This window comes from Canis lupus, chromosome 13, assembly GCF_011100685.1.
Source record: "Canis lupus familiaris isolate Mischka breed German Shepherd chromosome 13, alternate assembly UU_Cfam_GSD_1.0, whole genome shotgun sequence".
Classification (NCBI taxonomy): domain Eukaryota; kingdom Metazoa; phylum Chordata; class Mammalia; order Carnivora; family Canidae; genus Canis; species Canis lupus.
The window spans coordinates 62,544,041-62,560,485 of record NC_049234.1 but is presented as its reverse complement, the minus strand read 5'-3'; the positions used below and the strand labels follow the sequence as shown (position 1 = coordinate 62,560,485).

At 36.0% G+C, this 16,445-nt stretch overlaps 1 protein-coding gene across 4 annotated transcripts in view; it reads left to right on the top strand.

Annotated features, from left to right (window-relative positions):
• The window catches only part of ADAMTS3 (ADAM metallopeptidase with thrombospondin type 1 motif 3), a 261,316-nt gene that overhangs the window by 38,890 nt on the left and 205,981 nt on the right, over window positions 1-16,445 (top strand). The gene's annotated exons all lie outside the window — the stretch shown is intronic.

Genomic DNA, 16,445 nt, shown 5'->3' with positions numbered 1-16,445 from the left:
GCTTAAGTGTCCGTTCTATCAAGGTGATTGAACTATTCCACACTTAAGTAGAGTTGATAGCTAACCCTCTTTTTATTTATTTATTTATTTATTTATTTATTTATTTATTTATTTTCTTTTTTCTTTTTCTTTTTTTTTTTTTTTCTTTTTTTTTTTTTTTGGCTAACCCTCTTTTATAAATTACCCTAATTGTCTCAGCAGTGGCTTGGTTTTTTCTTTCAAGTTCAGATGCCTCTCTAATAATCGGTGGAGTTTCAGGGAGAAATTTGAGGAGAGGGGTTTTTCCTAAGTTATTTTGGGGTGGTGGAGCACTTCTTGGTGGAAGGAACATCTGGTCACTGCTTACTGGTGGGTCTTCCATCTGAGGGCTTGTCTGGCATGCAGTGTCCTTCCTCAGTGAAATGGGATCTCTCAAAGGAGAGGCATTTACTCTAACTAAATAGGTTGGGGTTCTAAGACTCTCTCTGAGCAGACACCCTTTCCTGGGTGGCCCACCCTGGAGTTGTGAGCGTGCCTAACAGGGCTATACAAAGGTCTGTGTGTTCTCCCACGGTTTTAGTCATAGTGCTACTGGGTCCTTGGCTGTTGTAGAATCATTCCCGTGGTTTTATAGGTGAGGGAATGGATGCCCAGAGAAGTTGAGTGATGAAATCATTGTCACATATTTCTGATTAGCAGCAGAGAAAGAACTGGAATCCAGGTCTCACAACTCCTGTCTCCAGTGTTTTCTCCATCTAGCACCTGGTTATGAATCCAGAGTACTTCCGTGAGGTCTTAGAGCAGTTTCCCATTCTGTCCAATTCTATTTTTTTCCCTTCTCCTTAGCTGACTCAAATGCTTGGTTTGGCAATATAAAACAATTATCCATTTCTGTATTTTATTTGGGCTGGCTGCCCTATGCCTCATTCTCATGAAGCATATTAGTAGTTATGTACTTCAGAAAATACATATCGCACTAACAAGATACATTTTGTGTAATAACAGTGAAGATAGCACACTGGCTAAGTGCATAGACTCTTCAGCAGTGTGACTTCAGTGTAACTTTACCACTTTTAGGCACGAAACCTCTTGAGTCTCATTTCCGTATCAATAAAATGGTGATAAAAATAAATAATTTAATTATCATAAAACGTGTTTCATGGGTTGTTGTGAGCAATAAATAATCCACATAAGCACTTTGTACAGTGTCTGGGACATAATAAGTATTCAATAAAGTTAATTATTCTTTTTAAATATGCTTAGTTTTTGATGGTTATATAGCATTGTTGTTGCCTCAGTTTTAAAAATCGTAGATATTTTTCAGCATGTACTCATTTATAAAGAGTCAGTGTTATTTTCACAGACAGAATTACAAATCTGTGACAATTCTGAGGGTCAAATGTGTATAGGTGCATGAACATGGTCCTGCCTTCTTTCCACCTGTCCTCCTCCCTTCCCATCCTTCCTCATTTTCTCTTTTTGTTGCAGCCTCTCCCTTTCACTGGCTTCTAAAAGGACTTGAGCCAGTCCTGAAAGGACTAGTACATGTCATATATTAGGATAATGCCAGCTAAGTCATTAGCTTTCCTTAGAAAGATCAGAACAAAGGCCATGCGAAGGAAGCTTAAGGGAATCTTTTCAAGTATTTAAACTGAACAAAATTAAACACTTAGGAAATAAAGATTGGTCTAAAGTGATTGGCCATTGAAGCTTAAAAGGAAATACATTAGGTTATATTGTTTTCGCTTCCTGACCTTGGAAAGCAAGATACATTAAATTGTTATTTTTTCCAATTAGGGCTAACCTCAAACTGTAACAATTGTAGGCCCTACTGGTATCAATCAAACCTTGATCAATTGTCTGTACTTGAGAGCCAACTCAATATTTGCATTTACAAGTCATATTTTCATGTTATTGTTGTTTTTTAAGATGGCCTTATTATAATCAGGTTACATGGTAAAGATATTGTTCAGATTATGCATGGAAATTACTCAGTGTCCAAATGAGTCATATTTTGAGTGGGCTGCATACTGATATTTTCACTAATTTAAAAAAAAAAAACAGACAATAGGGATGAGTCATGCACTTATTTAAAAAACCTGTTTAAAAGTTTTCCAATCATTATTCATATTTAATCTTAATTAAAATTCAGTGTAATGTGTAGAATTGCTTCACATGTTACCTTACACCTATAGACAATAATTTTTTTTGTAGATTTCATTCTAATCTGATACTGACATTTCCATACAATTTCCTGTCGAGTTTAATTTGTTTTCATAATACTAGAAAACAAAATGGTTGTTAAATTTATAGGACAACATTGTCCTTTTTTGCACACAGATAACTTATTTGTATAAACAGTTAAGAATTCTAGAAACTGTTTTTTAGGGAAAAAAAGTTATTACTCTGGGCCTGTGTTACCTTTATAAAGTCGTAGAAAAATTGTCTCAAAGTTCATTGGAGGTAGAATTTTTTTTCTTTTGATGCATGTGCCAAATGTGTATTGAATATACACTCTGCTTACATTTTTCTTCTTTTCTGTAATTCAATTTTTAGAATAGTCAAGTCTTTACTCTTTGCTGTATGAGAGATTATTGGGTAATGCCCAAGACTCCTATGAAGTTAACAGGTTATTAAATTCAGGCATTATTAGTTTCTTTCATTTGTTTTGATATAAGAGCCCCATCTGAAAATGTAAGAATACATTATTTTCTATATGGTTTAGTTATGATTGGAATTTTGTATTTTTAAAACTTAAAACAATTCTATTTAACAATTGCTAGTGTTGGTAAACTAGCTCACTTTTGTATTCACTCAGCCTTAGGTATTTCTTTCTTCTTCTTCTTTTTTAAGTTTGAAGTTAACATTTTAACTTTTATAATGGTTTTAACCTTTTAAAAATGTTTTAACAGTATTATAATTGTCAGAAATGAAGACTGTTCTTTTTTTGTCGGTTATGATTCATTTCTATACCAGTTTCCCAGAGAGCTATTATACAAGGTGCAATGATTGAATAGAACAGAACCTGTGTGGGGGAGATGTAAAAGATCAATTTGATAAGTATAGTCATCCTGTATTTATTCTAAATTTAGTAATGAGAATGGTCTAATTTCAGAGGATCATTGTTTTCTTACTACAGTACGTGATATGAGTAAGACTTTGTAGGTGACTTGGATACTCTTTCTGGTTTCAGCCTCTGCATCTCAACTAGCCTTAAGTGTTCTTTGAATATGTCCTCAACATGCAAAGGTTCTATCATCTCATGAGTTTGTTCCTAGGACAGTGTAAGGGGTGCTGCTTAACCTGTTCTGAGAGAGAGGAAATTTCATGGGTGTGAAATCTAAGTGGAATGGAGAGAAACTAACTGGATTAAGTTTTGTTTAGTTTATTTGCAGACTAGACCAGGTGTTAAAAAGATCAGAATTTGTGGCGAATATTGAGGATGAAGTTTGGCCCACTACATCTACTCAGAAGGTCAATGGTGGGAGGAAAGGTTTTCAGTCTGTTTTTCCAGTTATGGATTTGTGTGTAGGAGAAAGGATGTTTCCTTTTTGATTGTGAAATGTCCCTTCCTTGGGGTCTTCTTTGATTATATTGGTTCCAGCAATTTAAACTGCCATGTCACTTAAGCTTGGTTTCTATAGAGTCTAACAGTTTTTGCTTGAAATTCTTATGTTCTCTTTCCCTGTATGTTTAAGGGGATATTTATTTATTTATTTATTTATTTATTTATTTATTTATTTATTTATTTTTAAGATTTTATTTATTTATTCATAGAGATGCAGAGAGAGAGAGGCAGAGACAAAGGCAGAGGGAGAAGCAGGCTCCACGCAGAGAGCCTGACGTGGGACTTGATCCAGGGTCTCCAGGATCACGCCCTGGGCTGCAGGCAGCCCTAAACCGCTGCGCCACTGGGGCTGCCCTAAGGGGACATTTAAAGCTGTTTTGAGTAGGGAGTTTTTGGGACATCTCAATAGAAACCTAGGTACCTATTCTGAGTTTATTTCAGAGATGTAGGTAGAACAATGGTATAGTTAGTTAGTCTGGGAACTTGTTGAAGTCATTTTCTTTGCTTACTGAAAGCATTCATTTGTATGTGGTTACTCTGGCTTGATTTTTCTGGTAACTGCTCTTTATTATAGTAATGGAAGTAAATAATTAAAAGCTATGAATAACTTCAATTGAAATAGAGGAAATTATTGAGAAAGAATTTAGGCAATGTACAGTATTTAGGATTCTTTTATGTATAATTTAAGAAATAGTTACTTTTGAGGATGTTTCTTTATAGACTTTGTTTTGGAACAATTATAAGCAAATCTAGCTTTTACGATGATAATAATATAAACTGACATTTATTTAGTACCGATTACATGCCACATTCTCTGTTAAGTATTTTTTATGTAATACGTTTATTTTATTTTTTAAAAGATTTTATTTATTTATTCATGGAAGACACACACACACACACAGAGAGAGAGAGAGAGAGAGAGAGAGAGAGAGGCAGACACAGGCAGAGGGAGAAGCAGGCTCGACGCAGGGAGCCCGACGTGGGACTTGATCCAGAGTCTCCAGGATCACGCCCTGGGCTGAAGGCGTCGCTAAACCGCTGAGCCACCCGGGCTGCCCATGTAATACATTTAATAACAACCCTGTAAACTAGGTACCAGGTTCTCATTCCCACCATTTTAAACTGATTTCAAAAGATACTTGCTATTTTAAGGGAGTATGAATATTAAAAAAAATAGAAAGGTTGATCTCTATGTACAATTAGGCTCACATAGTTATGGGTATGGCTTATTTGACATAAAGGTTATAAATATTTGGATTAATTTTTAAATGTTAAATAATCTTAATTTGAATTATTTGTTTATTTTATTTTACCATTGAGAGATGACTGTGTGTAAGAAACTAGGTAAAATGTTTTGGGGAGGGTATAGATTGCTTAAATATGGATTTTTGGGGATTTATAGTAGAGCAAGGAATAGTGACTACAGTTTGAATCTGAGCAAAAGTGTAGACAATCTGAGCAGAATCTGGTAGACTGACTGGTTGGATAAGCCCAGGGGAAGCCTACTGCATGAAAATCTGATAAGCCTCCTCCTGAGAGAAAACTTACCTCGTAAAAGAAGAATCAAGCTATTCTGAACTTGACTTGATCTTGGGCATTTAGGGACAGAACAGTTCTGAGCTTAGGATAATAATGTTTGTTCTTCATTTTTTTTATTGCCCTGGCCCTCGATGGATTTATGTCTGAGCTCCATGAAATATAGGAGGACATCTAAATAAAAACTGCAGTGAGAGAAGCCTTGTTCACCAGTGTATAGGAAACACATTTTGGAGTCTCTGAATAATACTTGTGAGTTGTATGGACCTAGAAATCCCATGTCAGCAGGTCCAGGAGTTGGCGACATCTAAGTTATTACTGTTAATGAGACCCATCCATGCCCATGGATGGGTAAGGCCTAGAGACATGGGAGTTATCGAAATAACTGTCAAATTACTAAAAATGAAAGGGAGTTATTGGGAAACAAAGCGAGGGGTGAAGGGGAAAGAGGCAGGTAGGCATTCAGAAGACAGAGGGATAAGAAATGATTACTCCCATGTCCCATTGTAGGGGTCAAGGAAAAGGTCAGGGGGAGTGTCTTAAAGAATATTTAATACTGAAGCATAGAGAGATAAGAAAGAGAGGGAATGCCAGTCTGAACAGAGGAAAATATGGAAGTGAAGACATGGACATGGCAAGTATGGGGAAAGGAGGATAGTACAAACTTTAGTTGGCCTTTTCATAGCATATACAAGGAGCATCAGAGTGGCAATAAAGAAGGGTGTCCTGATGGGAATTATATTCAAGAAGCAGTTAAATAGGTTACACGGTGGGGAGTGAATCGGAAGTGAAGGGAAAGTGGTGGGGAGCAGTTTGATGGCTCATGCAATAGCCACAATGTAACAATACAGTACAGTATAATAATAGGTAGTATGATTGGGAAGTAGAGAAGTAGCCCTGGGCATAGTAAAGGGGAAAGATTGCATGACATTATGGAGTAGAATTCCTACCATTTGGCAACTAATTTGGATGGAAAGGGAGGAGGAGGGTATGGATAGGTTGATCACAGATGAGCTGAGAGTTTGGAGAAGGCATGACTGGAGAATATGGAAAACAAGAACAGGAGAATAAAATGCTAGATAGATTCCCCCTAAGACATACTTGTGAACTGTCAATAGGATGTGCAGATGGAGATGTTTAGCAGACAGATAGGGTTTGGGGGAAACTCTGGAGGGAAGGCATGGCCATGTGGGGGTCGGAGGTGTTTGGAAGACTGGGGCATAAAGGAAATCACTGAAGCCGGAACAGTGGATAGAATAGAGGATGACCAGATAGGAGAGCTGAAGCGTAGAGGCTATATTTTAAGAAGACATTATTTATTTTTCATTAGCAATTTTAGGTTCACAAAACTAGGCAGAAGGTACAGTAATTCTCTGAGTACCCTCTGGCCCCGCATACACAGAGAACACCTATGTTTAGGGAGAAGGAAGAGTAGGAACCAGAGGGAGAGACAGAAAGAAGTGGCTGAGCAAAGGACACAAAACTCAGAGGTTAGAATGTTTATGGAAAAAAAAAAAAAAAAGAATGTTTATGGAAACTAAAGGATTTACATTTAGGGTCAAGTTTAAATCAGTGAAAAACATTAAGTCACACAATACTTTTTGTTTCAGGTGCTCTTGTTAATTCAAATGCCAAAATAGTTTTCCTAGGAAGATATTCTTATAGAATCCACTTATGAAGTGGTTATGACTCAAGTATTGGTATCAATGAAATTATGGCTTATTCACACCTGAATTGGCTAGATGATATTTCAGAGCTTCTGTCTTAAAAATGTAAATAAAATATTTCTCCCAACTCTTCTTTTTTCTCAGATATTAGGAAATCACTCAAATTTTCTTTGACTCATCTTCCTCATGTTAAATATGGCCATACCCGTTTTCTATAGTTGCCTTGAAAGATATCTTAGAAAAGTAAAGTGAAAATAACTCAGTTTTTCAGTCCAAGAGTTACTGGTGGGAGATTTTAACTGCTTATCTATTTTAACTCTCCGCCTCGGCCTACTTAGAGGCTTCTTCAAAACCATTAGCATGAATGAGTCATTGCTGAGATACAAAATAGAAGCTAACACCAGAAGTTCTTAGTAGTAGTAGTAGTACCGAGGAGATTTAGAGGATAAATGGAAGTATATTTATATAGAGAGACCTTTATATTTATGTGTATTTTATAATGTGCATATGTTTGTTTATTGCAGTGCATAGATGTACTTTTTGAATTGGGCATGTAACTGTGTATTATTAGGCATGGTGAATGATTTTGTGCATTTCCATGTTGTGTTATTTGTGTGTACTCTAAGCTAAAAATCACATACCTGATGTGAAAGGGCATATATGACTAAAAAATCAGCATAAGTACATGGGCATAAATGAATTTATTTATATTACCCATGGAGATGGGCAGTAAAGTATTTGACATGCAGGTCTGAAGAGACAAAAGCATTTAAATTTGTATTGGGCACTAATAACAAGAGATGTCAAGTCCTTAGGTAGAAAATGGACAAAGTGCTTGTAGAGTTTCATGTTGGCCTAGTAGAATAAATGCAAGAGTGGGTTTTGATTTTCTATCACCCTAAAAGGGTTTTATATAAAGAGCAAGTGCTGGGATTTTATAGTGGTTTAACTACTCATTGAGAAATAGTGCCCTACAAATAATGGAACATAAAAAGGTGTATTCTCAGCATATTTCAGTCTTACTGGTAGTGGTTTTGGTTGGTGGCAAGAGAAAATTATTATATATTACTTATATATATTATAATATATTTTTATAATAATATAATTATAATCAATTATATATAATATAATTGTATTATAATCAATATTAATTGGTTAACATGAAGAACAATGGAATGTACTAGAGGTATATTAGGTGACTCACAAAAATTGGAGAAAAGCCTAAGCAGCCAAGCTTCAAGAGGGCAGGAACTAGGACAACTCAAGGGCTCTCAGTCAAAATCTATTTCTTGGGAAATTGGGATAGTTGGGTTTTAACTGTCACTGTTGTGTATGGCCTTTCTCTAGATTCAGATTCTTAGAAGTGAAATTCCAATTCAGTCATCTTGAGTTGGGTTCCCCTTTGAAAGACTGAGTGGTGACTAAGTGGTCTTCTAGAGCCATGTAGACTGTGGAGGAGTTGCTCTCCATAGAGGCATGAGGTATGGTTACCACAGGAAGGGAACAGAGATGATAGATAGACAGGCAAACACAAGAAGGTTGCCATAGGCAGTGATGGCACTTTGTAGTTCTTTCAAAGAAGTGAAAATATGGGCTTGCATAGTCTCTGAAATGAAGTCTGAATTTATATATACATGCATACGCAGATATATACACTCACATGTACATATTCTATACAGTCCTTTGGATGATCTCTGCCACTTTTCCCCTTATTTCCCTTAATTGACATATTGAGTGATATTCTACAGGCTGCTTTTCTTTTCTCAAAGAGAAAATTTAAAGAAATACAAGTGGTTCCCAAAGACACGTTATTTTGGGATATAATTTATAAGAAGTGTTGAGGTCAGCCTAATACGGAAAATCACTTTTTGGTTATTAATGAAGGCAGTTTGTTTTCTTAGGCACATCATTTTGTTTGAGTAGAAGTTGCACAGACTCATGTGAATAGTCTTATCCACCAGTAGGAGATTTGCCTGCTGAAATAAACTTCTCCTTTTGGTGTACTATTTGATTTCTGACTCAGGACGTGATTTTCTGTAATTAAAAACATGTACAAGTGCTGTCAATAAAAATCTAAAGCATGACACATTTGTGAATAGACGGTTTTAGATACATTCTCGTTATACTTTAGTAATGGGAAGAAATGCCTCATTGTGGTTCACACACTAGAGACAAAATAGTTTAAAAAAGTCTTCTGAAGTCATTTATAGATCTTTGAAGTTCCAGATCAGTGTTTCTCAAACTTCATTTGGCATGAGTGTCACCTGGGGTGACTGCTAAAAATGCAGATGTGTGGGTTGTCTTCCAGAGATTTTGATTTGGTAGGTCAATAGGGGCTCAAGATTTTAGTTTTATCAAATATCCCGGATGATTATGACGCAAGTAGTCTCTGGACCACACTCTGAAAAATCCCGTTCTAGGTGATTTCATATTAGCTTATGAATAGTGTCAAAAAATGAAGAATTATGTATAATTAGTTCAAAGTTTTGGAATTCAGTTATTGTAATATTGTCCATTCAGACTATTTACTCTTGACACTTCTACTGAAGTGACTAAGGATTCTGTTATCACTGAAAATATTAGGTAACTTTATATGGAAGTTAATGAGAAAGCTTATAAGTGTATTCTACATTCTTGACTAACATTTTAGTTTTAGATGCATCTTATATATTAATAGCACATTTTTTATATGAGAGTATTCTAGGGTGAGTTAGAATGTTTTGTTTTTTCCTTATTTTTCTTTGGAATAAACCAGTATTCTCTGATAAATACAGTATAGTAGGTGCACCAAGGCTGTGGTTATATCTCATATTCCCTTGAAAGTTGTCTTTTCATGCATGTATTTTTTTCTCCTGAAAAGAGTGCTTTTTTCCCCAGGATTTTCTAGTAAAACCCTTTTTATCACATCTATTTCTCTCAACTTCACATGGTTTGAATTGTAATGTCACTTAAAAAAAAATTAACCATGAATGAAACTAACACTATTGGTGATACAATAGGAAGGACGCCAGGAAGCCCAGTTTCAGTTGCCAAAGATACTGAGGGTTGCGTAAAAAGTGATAGGGAGCAGTTAAACCAGGATGGAACACACGCAACAATCAGAAACAGATTGCCTACTTTTGAGCAAAATTATAAATATTGCCAGCCTCAGCAGATAGTAGCCGGTTGAGAAGACAGAAGATGTGTTTTACTACAGGTAATGTGGGGGGAAAACTGATTAAACTGATTAAATCCTATCTTTTTAGTTATGCCTGGACATACATAGTTATAATCATCTGCAGAAGCATCCACTTGCACAAATAGAGGGGCTAGACAGAGAAGGGCCACATAGCTGAAATCTGTATTTTTCGAATTACCACAGCTTTTGAAAGCAGAGGAAAAGCAATCCTAGTAGACTTTTTTCTTCTCTTTTGATGAGCCAAGGAAAGATCCTCTAAGCACAAACAATGGTTTGTCTTTAGTGGCTGAATTCAGCAATGCGTGTTTTCATTTTTTTGTTGTTCCAATTATTTAGACAAACTTCTGGCTAATGTTAATATTAGCTGGCCAGTTTTAATGTAAACGGGCATGATTTTTCTAATGATGCTCATTAACCTAGAACAAGAAGAGATGAGATTTTGTTGGAAGACACTTGGTTACAGTTTATATCTTCATGCTGTAGTCCCAGAATCCTTGAATATTTGTAAATCTGATGATGTGATATATTTAAGATTGTAAAAATACACTTTGCTTTAAAAAGTTGAGCTGATATTTTATGCTATTCTTCTGGGCTAATAATTTTGTGAGCTACCTTCTGATAAAATATTTTAATATTTAATATTCAATAATTCAGAGTAAGTAAAAGATTATTTTTATTGTATCTTCAGTTATATAATTTCCATAAAACTATAAGAAATAGATAGTAAAGTGTTTTGTAAGTTCTACAAAAGAGCATGTTTATAGGGGCACCTAAGGTGGCTCAGTGGTTGAGCGTCTGCCTTTGGCTCGGGTTGTGATCCCGGGGTCCTGGGATTGAGTCCCACATTGGGCTCCCTGCAGGGAATCCTGCTTCTCCCTCTGCCTATGTCTCTGCCTCTCTCTGTGTGTCTCTCGTAAATAAATAAATAAAAATATTTAATAATAAAAAAAGAGTATGTTTAGAGGTACATTCAGTGGAACAGAAGTAGTGACCATGAAACTAGAAAGTAAGGTGCTAATTCTACTACATGCTGAGAACTAGTGTATTCTACGTTTTTAGTCATGACTCAAGATTTCTGGATTGTTTGATAGTATTTATATACTTATTTCCAGAGTATTGGTTTCTATGGTGTTAAGTGATAGGATAAAATACATTTCCATTGGTCCTTAGGATAAAATGTTTCCAACAACTTTTTCTTCCTTCCATTTTAAATGTGTGAATTATACTGGGAAGAAAGCTTCAGTTATTTGGTTCATGCATTTAACCTCTAATAACTTCCATTTAGACAAGCAGAGTGTATTTTGAATTCAAGGCTCTGACAGCCACCAAAGGTAAAAAGCTGGGATGACACCAGAAAGAAATTACTGGCTATCCGAGATTGTTCCAGTACAAAGTGTATAAAGGGGGAAAGTCCCTTTAAGTTTTGAGCTCTCAAAATATGGGATAAAAATGGATGATTTTCACTAATGTGTGGTTGAGTGTTTATTGTTAGACCAGGTTATATCTCAGGTGTGTTTAAGTTGAAGTGTATGGAATAATAATTACCATCTTCAGAAACCAAGTGGGAGAAAAGTTTGCAGGAGGACAGAGGCCCAAATGACGGGGGGAGGTCCAAGGGCTCCCACTTGTCCACATTTCAGCTTTAAAGAACCTTCCTCACTAGGTTTAATATCTTCCTTCTTAGAAATGCCAATGGAATTGAAAGTGATTAGGGCTGGTGTACCGCCCAAAAGAAAACCAACTACCTCTGACATTAAGCAGCGTTGGTCTTGGGCTGGAACAGCGGAGTCTGATCATGGTGGTAGCAATGCCAATGCTGGGAGGGGCAGGCCCTTTTGTGTCCCTACACAGAGGGATGCTTGCGAGGATGGATATCCAATGGGAGAAACATTCTCCAGACTGAGAAGGTTGGAAGGGATCAGTCTGATGCTCGTACTGTCTTTATGAACTTGAAGAAAGGTGAGATCTGAATGCCATGGTCATGATAATCCACAAGATGGAGTTATTTTACACTGGTAGAACATTTCCAGAATGAACACTTGTGCGAACAATGCTGCTTTCAGCAAGATAAAGTCCGAAGTAAGAATGCTTGGTTTATGACATTCAAGGACATGGCTAGAAAACTACAAAAAAGCTACTGCTTTGATGACCTCTTAATCATTCCAGATTTTATCAGTTCATCTTGCCAAGCATGTATGTTGAAAATTTCCTCTGTAAGATTAAGTGTGCTCCTTTCTCATCCAGGTTTGTAGGAGGTACAACTTGACTTTAGGGGAAAGCCTAATGAATTCTTTTTACAAAATCATTACTCATTTCAAAAGATTAAATGGAAGAAATGAAAAAAATAAAACCTTCCCCATTATAGTCATCTTCTATTCCCAGCATTGAGATGATGATTGGCATGCAGTAGGTGCATAATATGTTTGTAGGTGAACAAGATTGCTTGCATAGGAAGAGCTAGAACAGAAATAGTGCTATATTAAGCTAGGAAATAATGTGCTAATCTGTCTCTAAAATCCTCCCTGTTTAGTAGATCTGATTTATGCTTCTACTTTTTTTCTTTTTACTGTGCTGAAATATACATTCCAGAGAAAAGCCCTTTCCCCCAAATTGTAATGTTCCCAAAGTCTGAGTTGGCAACACACCTAATGGATATAGGTTGTTGTGGGAAAGGTGTTTTTCTTTTTCTTTTCTTTTTTTTTTAGTTTTTCCTGCAGGTGATTAAGAAATTATACTGAAATGAGTAGGTGTGATTGAATATTTCTTTATTTCTTTGGAATGTCATTGACTCGCACATTGTAGCCTTGACTTTGTATTTCTACAAAACAAGGTTTTAAAGCTGTTTGACAAATAATTTCCCTTCTCTTTTACTTCCCTATTTGTAATAAAAGGTAGTGAATGTCACCTGCATTCTTTCCAGGCACATAAATAGCAACATATAAAGTGTAAGCTTACTAATAATGTAAATGTAGCTTTGAGTAATGAACTGTATAACTTTTCTGGCTCTAATAATGAGTATAGAAATTATGGACTCATACACAAAATGCATGAGATTTATTTATTTACAGTTATTTATATTTTTTCTCCATTTGGAATGTGGCCAAGAAAATAGATAAGCGAATGGTCAGAGTTTTTACAAATCAAAATTTATAAACTCATCAGAATTCTTATTGATGATAGTGCTTATTTAGATTATTAAACTTTTTTAGCAGAATAGAGCTCTTTATTAAATAGAAGTTGACTTCATAGTGGTATTTTTGTTGTATATGTAAAGGGAGAAAGTGAAAAAAACTGAATATGTAGGGAAAGGGATTATTAATAAGATTCACTGCCTGGTGTAAGACAGTACACTCCTAGTGAATCTGGAACTCTGGAGATGGTTACCTGGGGAAGAGGGACAGAAATGAACATCTGTATCCCTTAGTCATAGCTATTAAATTTTCGCTTTGCTGGTTGCTCCTGTGACTCTCCACTTCACTCTCATCTAGTGATTTGTTTTTGGCTCTAAGCCACTTCTTAAGAAGGCCATTGATTCTTGTGATGGAGTGAGATTACTTGCTGCCAATGTAAGGACCTATTTTTTTTTTTTTTAATTTTTATTTATTTATGATAGTCACAGAGAGAGAGAGAGGCAGAGACACAGGCAGAGGGAGAAGCAGGCTCCATGCACCGGGAGCCCGACGTGGGATTCGATCCCGGGTCTCCAGGATCGCGCCCTGGGCCAAAGGCAGGCGCCAAACTGCTGCGCCACCCAGGGATCCCAGGACCTATTTTTTTTTAATTTAAATTCAATTAGCCAACATATAGTACATCATCAGTTTTAGATGTGGTGTTCAGTAACTTACCAGTTGTGTATAACATCCAGTGTGCATCACATCATGTGCTCTCCTTAATGCCCATCACTCAATTACCATCCCCTTACCCTCCTCCCCTTCAGCAACCCTTAGTTTGTTTCCCAGAGTTAGGAGTCTCTCATGGTTTGTCTCCCTCTCTGATTTCTTCCCATTTAGTTTTCCCTTCCTTCCCCTATGATCCTCTGCACTGTTTCTTATATTCCGCATATGAGTGAAACCATATGATAATTGTCTTTATCTGATTGACTTATTTTGCTCAGCATAATACCCTCCAGTTCCATCCATGTCGATGTAAATGGTAGATATTCTTCTTTTCTGATGGCTGAGTAGTATTCCACTGTGTATCAAGACCACATCATCTTTATCCATTCATCTGTCGATGGACATCTCAGGTCCTTCCATAGTTTGGCTGTTGTGAACATTTCTGCTATAAACATTGGGGTGCAGGTGTCTCTTTGGATCAGTACATTTGTATCTTTGGGGTAAATCCCTAGTAGTGATTGTTCGGTCATAGGGTAGCTCTATTCTTAACTTCTTATGGAACCTCCACGCTATTTTCCAGAGTGGCTGTATTAGCTTGCATTCCCACCAACAGTGCAAGAGGGTTTAGCTTTCTCCACATCCTCGCCAACATTTGTTGTTTCTTGTCTTGTTAGTTTTAGCCATTCTGACTGGTGTGAGGTGGTATCTCATTGTGGTTTTGATTTGTATTTCCCTGATGACAAGTGGTGTTGAGCATTTTTTCATGTGTCTGTTAGCCATTTGTAGGTCTTCTTTGGAGATATGTCTGCTCATGTCTTCTGCCCATTTCTTGGCTGGATTATTTGTTTTTTTGGTGTTGAGTTTGATAAATTCTTTATAGATCTTAACCACTAGTGTAGCGACCTATTTTTGCACCACTACCCTTTTTTCCTTCTTAAGGAAGAAGAAAATCCATGTTAGCTTTTTCCCTTCCTTTACTGTCTGCTGTTTGCTTTTCTGAACATTGAGCCAATATAAATCTGTTAATGTACATATTTACAATGAATCATTTTTTGTGTGAAAAAGATAATCTTAGAGTTGACATACCTTTTATAAAGAACTTCAAGCCTCTAGACCAACCTCTATCTGGCTTAGAGTAGGTACTTTGCTTCCTCTTTTGTGACTTTGGGAAAATTTCAACCCCTCAGTATCATTTTTTTTTTTTAATTCTCATCTATAAAATAAAAGTGGTGAGTGTAGATGTGATCTTCCCTAAAATAAGCTCTTAGATCCAGATAAGGATGAGTATAGTTTTCATTAAATCTAGCCAACGGACAATCGGTAACTTATTGAGCATTTATTATTTACAAGGCTCTGTTCCTCCCTCCCACCTTTTTAAGCTAATGATGCTGAAGGGGAATAAGGATGTGATAGAGCACATGAGACGTGAAAAGCATCAGAGTAGGGGCAAAGCATTCCATCCAAGCTGGCACACCAGCAATTCTAAGCAGCACATCGACCATCAGATGCCTAGATTCTTCCCTCAAATTATGAACTTGACACTCTTTGTTCTTAAACTCTTTCTTCCATCTGGTATTTCAGAAAAGAGACTTTTTTCCCTCCTACTTTTGATTCAGCCTTTTGGTATCAGATATCTGCCTATTTGAAAATTTAGTTTTTCTTCACTTTGGTCCTCTTGATGCTCTCTAAAAAAATACATGCCCAAAGCCCTGTGTTTATTAGTACTAGAAGAGGCTACAGATTAGTATTAGAAGAGGTTCATGATGCAGAGACTTGTTGGAGAGCTAGATTGTTAGTTGTCTTTATGAAATAGACATAGAACATGTGAATCCAAAACATATTATTTACAAATGGTAGCTAGATAGGCATCTCTGTACTGGACTAAGCAGATATATAAGTAGAGTGTATGAATATCAAAATGTGGTAGTTTAACTTGGTTGGTTTCAATACCTTCCATGATGATGAAGGTAAGTATTAGGTTTTGAGGTAAATTAGAACTGGGTAAAGCATGGCTTTGCCATCTAGAAACTTTGTTACATTGGGAAAATTTAATTGATTTCTGTAGGTCATAGTTTCCTCAGTTATAAAGTAGAAATAATATTTACTCTAGGGTGTTTTTCATCTGGCTTAAATTAGATAGCGTGTAAATCTCTTACATATACAGTGCTTTCATGAAGGTAGATATATAGTTGTTGCTTCTGTTAGAATTTTAGAAAATATTAAAAAGTGTAAATTTGGTCAGAATTAGCAAATATATCTCCAGAGAGAAAAGAAAAGAAAAATTAGAGGTTAAATATTAGAGTAACTTAAAAAAGGGAAAGTAAGGAAGAGAATTAGCAGAAAGATATTCCTTGAATGATTTTATTGTGAACATATTTCCCCAATGATCTTTAACAAAATCAATAACCTGTTAAACCAGAACACAAATAATTATGTTTGAAGGTGATTCAGGCAAAAAGGTACTAATATTTCATAATAGAATACACATAAAATTGATTTATTATCTATAATCCCTGATCTGCTCAAGTTTTTAAGATTTATATCAGATCTGAAATCACTACTTGATAAGGGACTCTAAACTACAGAAAATTTTTAGTGTAAGCCCTTTGTGAAAGAATTACTGTAATCAACATATCTGTAGAGGTTCAAGGAATAGAATAACAGATTTGGAAACAAAATCT